Raw genomic sequence first — 9,242 nt, 5'->3', positions numbered from 1 at the left:
GGTCTGCAAACTTCCTGTGTTCGCACCTATGTCACCTGTGCTTGCTTGTCAGAGACAGACTATCGCAAAACATACAACTCACTCCATGAATTGATTGCTACGGCATCTGTTATCAGCAGTCACAACTAGCAACACCAGTAGCAGCTGACTGCACGCAATGAATAAGAATGTGCAGTGGGATTTACGTGAACTCGGCGCAAGGCAGATCTTTCCGACATAGGCTTGAGAATCTTACAGGAACACTTGTACTGTTTCTAAATTAAGTGTAGGCGTGGGAGGAGGGTGCTTCCTGCGCACTAATAACAGCACGCTTGTCAATTGTGGATGCTAATCATTCGCTTGTATCTTCCTAGACACATCTGCCGGTTGTGAATTATTCCTCTTGCATGGCAAGGTGCGCATGTAGGTGTGTTAAAAGTTCTGGAGGCACTGGGTATTGATCCCAGTACCTCTCGCATACTAAGCGAGCGCTCTACCATCTGAGCTACGCCCGCCCACCCAAAGACTAATGGTGCTACATACAGCCATATAGACGACACAGACCCTTGCACTCCCATTATTCAGCAGACAAACACTACTCTCTATGTATCCGTTAGGGTGTCTTTCAGGTTTCGTGCATTCTGTATTGAATCGTAGTTGGCCACAATGAAAGTGGCACGTATAACATCGAAAATAGAATCCGGACACCGCTCTGAGTAAGACCAACGTGTTGTCCACCCTCTAGACTTCAATGAGGTTAAGCCGCGATACCTAAGACAGATCTGCACTCGATGACACCTCGATAACAGCCGGTCCCCACACTTACATCTTGCTCTCCTTACGTCAGTATACATCATATCAGTCTGTGACGCTGGCTTTGCAACATCTTGCGTGCCTTTAGGTTCGCCGCGACCAACACTTACCATGCACTGACCACAAAAAATGGAGGCGCCGCAGCTTGAACCCTGGACCTTTCACATGCCAAGCGAACGCTCTACCAACTGAGCTACGCCCCATGCACGACGAAATTGCGCTATTCCCCATTCTTTGCGACTCAGATGCACACGGACACGATGCTTGGTTGGTTTGTATCGGTGAAGGGAGCAGAGTACAAAGGCGCGGACCCGTTCATATACACAAAAGTTCCAAGTAGTTTCGATGCTCTGGTATTACAAATGCAAATTCCGTCTGTTTTTAATGTCTTAAATTGAAAGAGTCGTCACAAATTGCTCCGTTTTCACTCTTTGTCGACAATCATACAGCACCTGAGGTAACAAACACATCTCGAGCCCCATTGTGCACTCCATTATTCATGCCAACTCAGTGCCTCGCTCTTTACTACTGTGTACCAATCTTGTCATCCAACTGCAAAACACTGGGCCACAACAAGTTTCCGCGTCTCCATTGCAATGCGCATACTACGAAACGTTCCCCAAACTTGGCACTCAAAATCGCAGCCGACTTTTCCGACTTTCCACGACGCTCACGCAACGCTCACGATAGTGACAGCATTATTTATAGTTCGACGTCGCGCCAAAGCGAATGAGCACATTTCGCCTACGGCTTAGGCCGCCATCCTACTGTGGCTGCTCGGTGTCTGCAGGCAGCGAGGGTCTGCAAACTTCCTGTGTTCGCACCTATGTCACCTGTGCTTGCTTGTCAGAGACAGACTATCGCAAAACATACAACTCACTCCATGAATTGATTGCTACGGCATCTGTTATCAGCAGTCACAACTAGCAACACCAGTAGCAGCTGACTGCACGCAATGAATAAGAATGTGCAGTGGGATTTACGTGAACTCGGCGCAAGGCAGATCTTTCCGACATAGGCTTGAGAATCTTACAGGAACACTTGTACTGTTTCTAAATTAAGTGTAGGCGTGGGAGGAGGGTGCTTCCTGCGCACTAATAACAGCACGCTTGTCAATTGTGGATGCTAATCATTCGCTTGTATCTTCCTAGACACATCTGCTGGTTGTGAATTATTCCTCTTGCATGGCAAGGTGCGCATGTAGGTGTGTTAAAAGTTCTGGAGGCACTGGGTATTGATCCCAGTACCTCTCGCATACTAAGCGAGCGCTCTACCATCTGAGCTACGCCCGCCCACCCAAAGACTAATGGTGCTACATACAGCCATATAGACGACACAGACCCTTGCACTCCCATTATTCAGCAGACAAACACTACTCTCTATGTATCCGTTAGGGTGTCTTTCAGGTTTCGTGCATTCTGTATTGAATCGTAGTTGGCCACAATGAAAGTGGCACGTATAACGTCGAAAATAGAATCCGGACACCGCTCTGAGTAAGACCAACGTGTTTTCCACCCTCTAGACTTCAATGAGGTTAAGCCGCGATACCTAAGACAGATCTGCACTCGGTGACACCTCGATAACAGCCGGTCCCCACACTTACATCTTGCTCTCCTTACGTCAGTATACATCATATCAGTCTGTGACGCTGGCTTTGCAACATCTTGCGTGCCTTTAGGTTCGCCGCGACCAACACTTACCATGCACTGACCACAAAAAATGGAGGCGCCGCGGCTTGAACCCTGGACCTTTCACATGCCAAGCGAACGCTCTACCAACTGAGCTACGCCCCATGCACGACGAAATTGCGCTATTCCCCATTCTTTGCGACTCAGATGCACACGGACACGATGCTTGGTTGGTTTGTAGCGGTGAAGGGAGCAGAGTACAAAGGCGCGGACCCGTTCATATACACAAAAGTTCCAAGTAGTTTCGATGCTCTGGTATTACAAATGCAAATTCCGTCTGTTTTTAATGTCTTAAATTGAAAGAGCCGTCACAAATTGCTCCGTTTTCACTCTTTGTCGACAATCATACAGCACCTGAGGTAACAAACACATCTCGAGCCCCATTGTGCACTCCATTATTCATGCCAACTCAGTGCCTCGCTCTTTACTACTGTGTACCAATCTTGTCATCCAACTGCAAAACACTGGGCCACAACAAGTTTCCGCGTCTCCATTGCAATGCGCATACTACGAAACGTTCCCCAAACTTGGCACTCAAACTCGCAGCCGACTTTTCCGACTTTCCACGACGCTCACGCAACGCTCACGATAGTGACAGCATTATTTATAGTTCGACGTCGCGCCAAAGCGAATGAGCACATTTCGCCTACGGCTTAGGCCGCCATCCTACTGTGGCTGCTCGGTGTCTGCAGGCAGCGAGGGTCTGCAAACTTCCTGTGTTCGCACCTATGTCACCTGTGCTTGCTTGTCAGAGACAGACTATCGCAAAACATACAACTCACTCCATGAATTGATTGCTACGGCATCTGTTATCAGCAGTCACAACTAGCAACACCAGTAGCAGCTGACTGCACGCAATGAATAAGAATGTGCAGTGGGATTTACGTGAACTCGGCGCAAGGCAGATCTTTCCGACATAGGCTTGAGAATCTTACAGGAACACTTGTACTGTTTCTAAATTAAGTGTAGGCGTGGGAGGAGGGTGCTTCCTGCGCACTAATAACAGCACGCTTGTCAATTGTGGATGCTAATCATTCGCTTGTATCTTCCTAGACACATCTGCTGGTTGTGAATTATTCCTCTTGCATGGCAAGGTGCGCATGTAGGTGTGTTAAAAGTTCTGGAGGCACGGGGTATTGATCCCAGTACCTCTCGCATACTAAGCGAGCGCTCTACCATCTGAGCTACGCCCGCCCACCCGAAGACTAATGGTGCTACATACAGCCATATAGACGACACAGACCCTTGCACTCCCATTATTCAGCAGACAAACACTACTCTCTATGTATCCGTTAGGGTGTCTTTCAGGTTTCGTGCATTCTGTATTGAATCGTAGTTGGCCACAATGAAAGTGGCACGTATAACGTCGAAATTAGAATTCGGACACCGCTCTGAGTAAGACCAACGTGTTGTCCACCCTCTAGACTTCAATGAGGTTAAGCCGCGATACCTAAGACAGATCTGCACTCGATGACACCTCGATAACAGCCGGTCCCCACACTTACATCTTGCTCTCCTTACGTCAGTATACATCATATCAGTCTGTGACGCTGGCTTTGCAACATCTTGCGTGCCTTTAGGTTCGCCGCGACCAACACTAACCCTGCACTGACCACAAAAAATGGAGGCGCCGCGGCTTGAACCCTGGACCTTTCACATGCCAAGCGAACGCTCTAACAACTGAGCTACGCCCCATGCACGACCAAACTGCGCTATTCCCCATTCTTTGCGACTCAGATGCGCACGGACACGATGCTTGGTTGGTTTGTAGCGGTGAAGGGAGCAGAGTACAAAGGCGCGGACCCGTTCATATACACAAAAGTTCCAAGTAGTTTCGATGCTCTGGTATTACAAATGCAAATTCCGTCTGTTTTTAACGTCTTAAATTCAAAGAGCCGTCACAAATTGCTCCGTTTTCACTCCTGGTCGACAATCATACAGCACCTGAGGTAACAAACACATCTCGAGCCCCATTGTGCACTCCATTATTCATGCCAACTCAGTGCCTCGCTCTTTACTACTGTGTACCAATCTTGTCGTCCAACTGCAAAACACTGGGCCACAATAAGTTTCCGCGTCTCCATTGCACTGCGCATACTACGAAACTTTCCCCAAACTTGGCACTCACCCTCGCAGCCGACTTTTCCGACTTTCCACGACGCTCACGCAACGCTCACGCTAGTGACAGCATTATTTATAGTTCGACGTCGCGCCAAAGCGAATGAGCACATTTCGCCTACGGCTTAGGCCGCCATCCTACTGTGGCTGCTCGGTGTCTGCAGGCAGCGAGGGTCTGCAAACTTCCTGTGCTCGCACCTATGTCACCTGTGCTTGCTTGTCAGAGACAGACTATCGCAAAACATACAACTCACTCCATGAATTGATTGCTACGGCATCTGTTATCAGCAGTCACAACTTTCAACACCAGTAGCAGCTGACTGCACTTAAAGAATAGGAATGTGCAGTGGGATTTACGTGAACTCGGCGCAAGGCAGATCTTTCCGACATGGGCTTGAGAATCTTAGGGGAACACTTGTACTGTTTCTAAATTAAGTGTAGGCGTGGGAGGAGGGTGCTTCCTGCGCACTAATAACAGCACGCTTGTCAATTGTGGATGCTAATCATTCGCTTGTATCTTCCTAGACACATCTGCTGGTTGTGAATTATTCCTCTTGCATGGCAAGGTGCGCATGTAGGTGTGTTAAAAGTTCTGGAGGCACTGGGTATTGATCCCAGAACCTCTCGCATACTAAGCGAGCGCTCTACCATCTGAGCTACGCCCGCCCACCCGAAGACTAATGGTGCTACATACAGCCATATAGACGACACAGACCCTTGCACTCCCATTATTCAGCAGACAAACACTACTCTCTATGTATCCGTTAGGGTGTCTTTCAGGTTTCGTGCATTCTGTATTGAATCGTAGTTGGCCACAATGAAAGTGGCACGTATAACGTCGAAAATAGAATTCGGACACCGCTCTGAGTAAGACCAACGTGTTGTCCACCCTCTAGACTTCAATGAGGTTAAGCCGTGATACCTAAGACAGATCTGCACTCGATGACACCTCGATAACAGCCGGTCCCCACACTTACATCTTGCTCTCCTTACGTCAGTATACATCATATCAGTCTGTGACGCTGGCTTTGCAACATCTTGCGTGCCTTTAGGTTCGCCGCGACCAACACTTACCATGCACTGACCACAAAAAATGGAGGCGCCGCGGCTTGAACCCTGGACCTTTCACATGCCAAGCGAACGCTCTACCAACTGAGCTACGCCCCATGCACGACCAAACTGCGCTATTCCCCATTCTTTGCGACTCAGATGCGCACGGACACGATGCTTGGTTGGTTTGTAGCGGTGAAGGGAGCAGAGTACAAAGGCGCGGACCCGTTCATATACACAAAAGTTCCAAGTAGTTTCGATGCTCTGGTATTACAAATGCAAATTCCGTCTGTTTTTAACGTCTTAAATTGAAAGAGCCGTCACAAATTGCTCCGTTTTCACTCCTGGACGACAATCATACAGCACCTGAGGTAACAAACACATCTCGAGCCCCATCGTGCACTCCATTATTCATGCCAACTCAGTGCCTCGCTCTTTACTACTGTGTACCAATCTTGTCATCCAACTGCAAAACACTGGGCCACAACAAGTTTCCGCGTCTCCATTGCAATGCGCATACTACGAAACGTTCCCCTAATTTGGCACTCACCCTCACAGCCGACTTTTCCGACTTTCCACGACGCTCACGCAACGCTCACGCTAGTGACAGCATTATTTATAGTTCGACGTCGCGCCAAAGCGAATGAGCACATTTCGCCTACGGCTTATGCCGCCCTCCTACTGTGGCTGCTCGGTGTCTGCAGGCAGCGAGGGTCTGCAAGCTTCCTGTGTTCGCACCTATGTCACCTGTGCTTGCTTGTCAGAGACAGACTATCGCAAAACATACAACTCACTCCATGAATTGATTGCTACGGCATCTGTTATCAGCAGTCACAACTAGCAACACCAGTAGCAGCTGACTGAACGCAATGAATAAGAATGTGCAGTGGGATTTACGTGAACTCGGCGCAAGGAAGATCTTTCCGACATAGGCTTGAGAATCTTACGGGAACACTTGTACTGTTTCTAAATTAAGTGTAGGCGTGGGAGGAGGGTGCTTCCTGCGCACTAATAACAGCACGCTTGTCAATTGTGGATGCTAATCATTCGCTTGTATCTTCCTAGACACATCTGCTGGTTGTGAATTATTCCTCTTGCATGGCAAGGTGCGCATGTAGGTGTGTTAAAAGTTCTGGAGGCACTGGGTATTGATCCCAGTACCTCTCGCATACTAAGCGAGCGCTCTACCATCTGAGCTACGCCCGCCCACCCGAAGACTAATGGTGCTACATACAGCCATATAGACGACACAGACCCTTGCACTCCCATTATTCAGCAGACAAACACTACTCTCTATGTATCCGTTAGGGTGTCTTTCAGGTTTCGTGCATTCTGTATTGAATCGTAGTTGGCCACAATGAAAGTGGCACGTATAACGTCGAAAATAGAATTCGGACACCGCTCTGAGTAAGACCAACGGGTTGTCCACCCTCTAGACTTCAATGAGGTTAAGCCGCGATACCTAAGACAGATCTGCACTCGATGACACCTCGATAACAGCCGGTCCCCACACTTACATCTTGCTCTCCTTACGTCAGTATACATCATATCAGTCTGTGACGCTGGCTTTGCAACATCTTGCGTGCCTTTAGGTTCGCCGCGACCAACACTTACCATGCACTGACCACAAAAAATGGAGGCGCCGCGGCTTGAACCCTGGACCTTTCACATGCCAAACGAACGCTCTACCAACTGAGCTACGCCCCATGCACGACGAAACTGCGCTATTCCCCATTCTTTGCGACTCAGATGCACACGGACACGATGCTTGGTTTGTAGCGGTGAAGGGAGCAGAGTACAAAGGCGCGGACGCGTTCATATACACAAAAGTTCCAAGTAGTTTCGATGCTCTGGTATTACAAATGCAAATTCCGTCTGTTTTTAACGTCTTAAATTGAAAGAGCCGTCACAAATTGCTCCGTTTTCACTCTTTGTCGACAATCATACAGCACCTGAGGTAACAAACACATCTCGAGCCCCATTGTGCACTCCATTATTCATGCCAACTCAGTGCCTCGCTCTTTACTACTGTGTACCAATCTTGTCATCCAACTGCAAAACACTGGGCCACAACAAGTTTCCGCGTCTCCATTGCAATGCGCATACTACGAAACGTTCCCCAAACTTGGCACTCACCCTCGCAGCCGACTTTTCCGACTTTCCACGACGCTCACGGTAGTGACAGCATTATTTATAGTTCGACGTCGCGCCAAAGCGAATGAGCACATTTCGCCTACGGCTTAGGCCGCCCTCCTAGTGTGGCTGCTCGGTGTCTGCAGGCAGCGAGGGTCTACAAGCTTCCTGTGTTCGCACCTATGTCACCTGTGCTTGCTTGTCAGAGACAGACTATCCCAAAACATACAACTCACTCCATGAATTGATTGCTACGGCATCTGTTATCAGCAGTCACAACTAGCAACACCAGTAGCAGCTGACTGCACGCAAAGAATAGGAATGTGCAGTGGGATTTACGTGAACTCGGCGCAAGGCAGATCTTTCCGACATAGGCTTGAGAATCTTACGGGAACACTTGTACTGTTTCTAAATTAAGTGTAGGCGTGGGAGGAGGGTGCTTCCTGCGCACTAATAACAGCACGCTTGTCAATTGTGGATGCCAATCATTCGCTTGTATCTTCCTAGACACATCTGCTGGTTGTGAATTATTCCTCTTGCATGGCAAGGTGCGTATGTAGGTGTGTTAAAAATTCTGGACGCACTGGGTATTGATCCCAGTACCTCTCGCATACTAAGCGTGCGCTCTACCACCTGAGCTACGCCCGCCCCCCCGAAGACTAATGGTGCTACATACAGCCATATAGACGTCACAGACCCTTGCACTCCCATTATTCAGCAGACAAACACTACTCTCTATGTATCCGTTAGGGTGTCTTTCAGGTTTCGTGCATTCTGTATTGAATCGTAGTTGGCCACAATGAAAGTGGCACGTATAACGTCGAAAATAGAATTCGGACACCGCTCTGAGTAAGACCAACGGGTTGTCCACCCTCTAGACTTCAATGAGGTTAAGCCGCGATACCTAAGACAGATCTGCACTCGATGACACCTCGATAACAGCCGGTCCCCACACTTACATCTTGCTCTCCTTACGTCAGTATACATCATATCAGTCTGTGACGCTGGCTTTGCAACATCTTGCGTGCCTTTAGGTTCGCCGCGACCAACACTTACCATGCACTGACCACAAAAAATGGAGGCGCCGCGGTATGAACCCTGGACCTTTCACATGCCAAACGAACGCTCTACCAACTGAGCTACGCCCCATGCACGACGAAACTGCGCTATTCCCCATTCTTTGCGACTCAGATGCACACGGACACGATGCTTGGTTTGTAGCGGTGAAGGGAGCAGAGTACAAACGCGCGGACGCGTTCATATACACAAAAGTTCCAAGTAGTTTCGATGCTCTGGTATTACAAATGAAAATTCCGTCTGTTTTTAACGTCTTAAATTGAAAGAGCCGTCACAAATTGCTCCGTTTTCACTCTTTGTCGACAATCATACAGCACCTGAGGTAACAAACACATCTCGAGCCCCATTGTGCACTCCATTATTCATGCCAACTCAGTGCCTCGC

General features: G+C 48.7%; 1 non-coding gene across 1 annotated transcript; it reads right to left on the bottom strand.

The window, feature by feature from the left end:
* Positions 1–5,191: 5,191 nt before the first annotated feature.
* On the bottom strand, positions 5,192–5,265 carry Trnat-agu (transfer RNA threonine (anticodon AGU)). The gene has a single exon. It is a non-coding gene; the product is annotated as a tRNA-Thr (tRNA).
* Between the last annotated feature and the right edge of the window lie 3,977 nt (positions 5,266–9,242).

Source organism: Schistocerca gregaria, chromosome 10 (genome assembly GCF_023897955.1).
Source record: "Schistocerca gregaria isolate iqSchGreg1 chromosome 10, iqSchGreg1.2, whole genome shotgun sequence".
Taxonomy (NCBI): Eukaryota; Metazoa; Arthropoda; class Insecta; order Orthoptera; family Acrididae; genus Schistocerca; species Schistocerca gregaria.
Note: the sequence above shows the minus strand (reverse complement) of the source record. Positions and strands in the feature narration are given on the sequence as shown.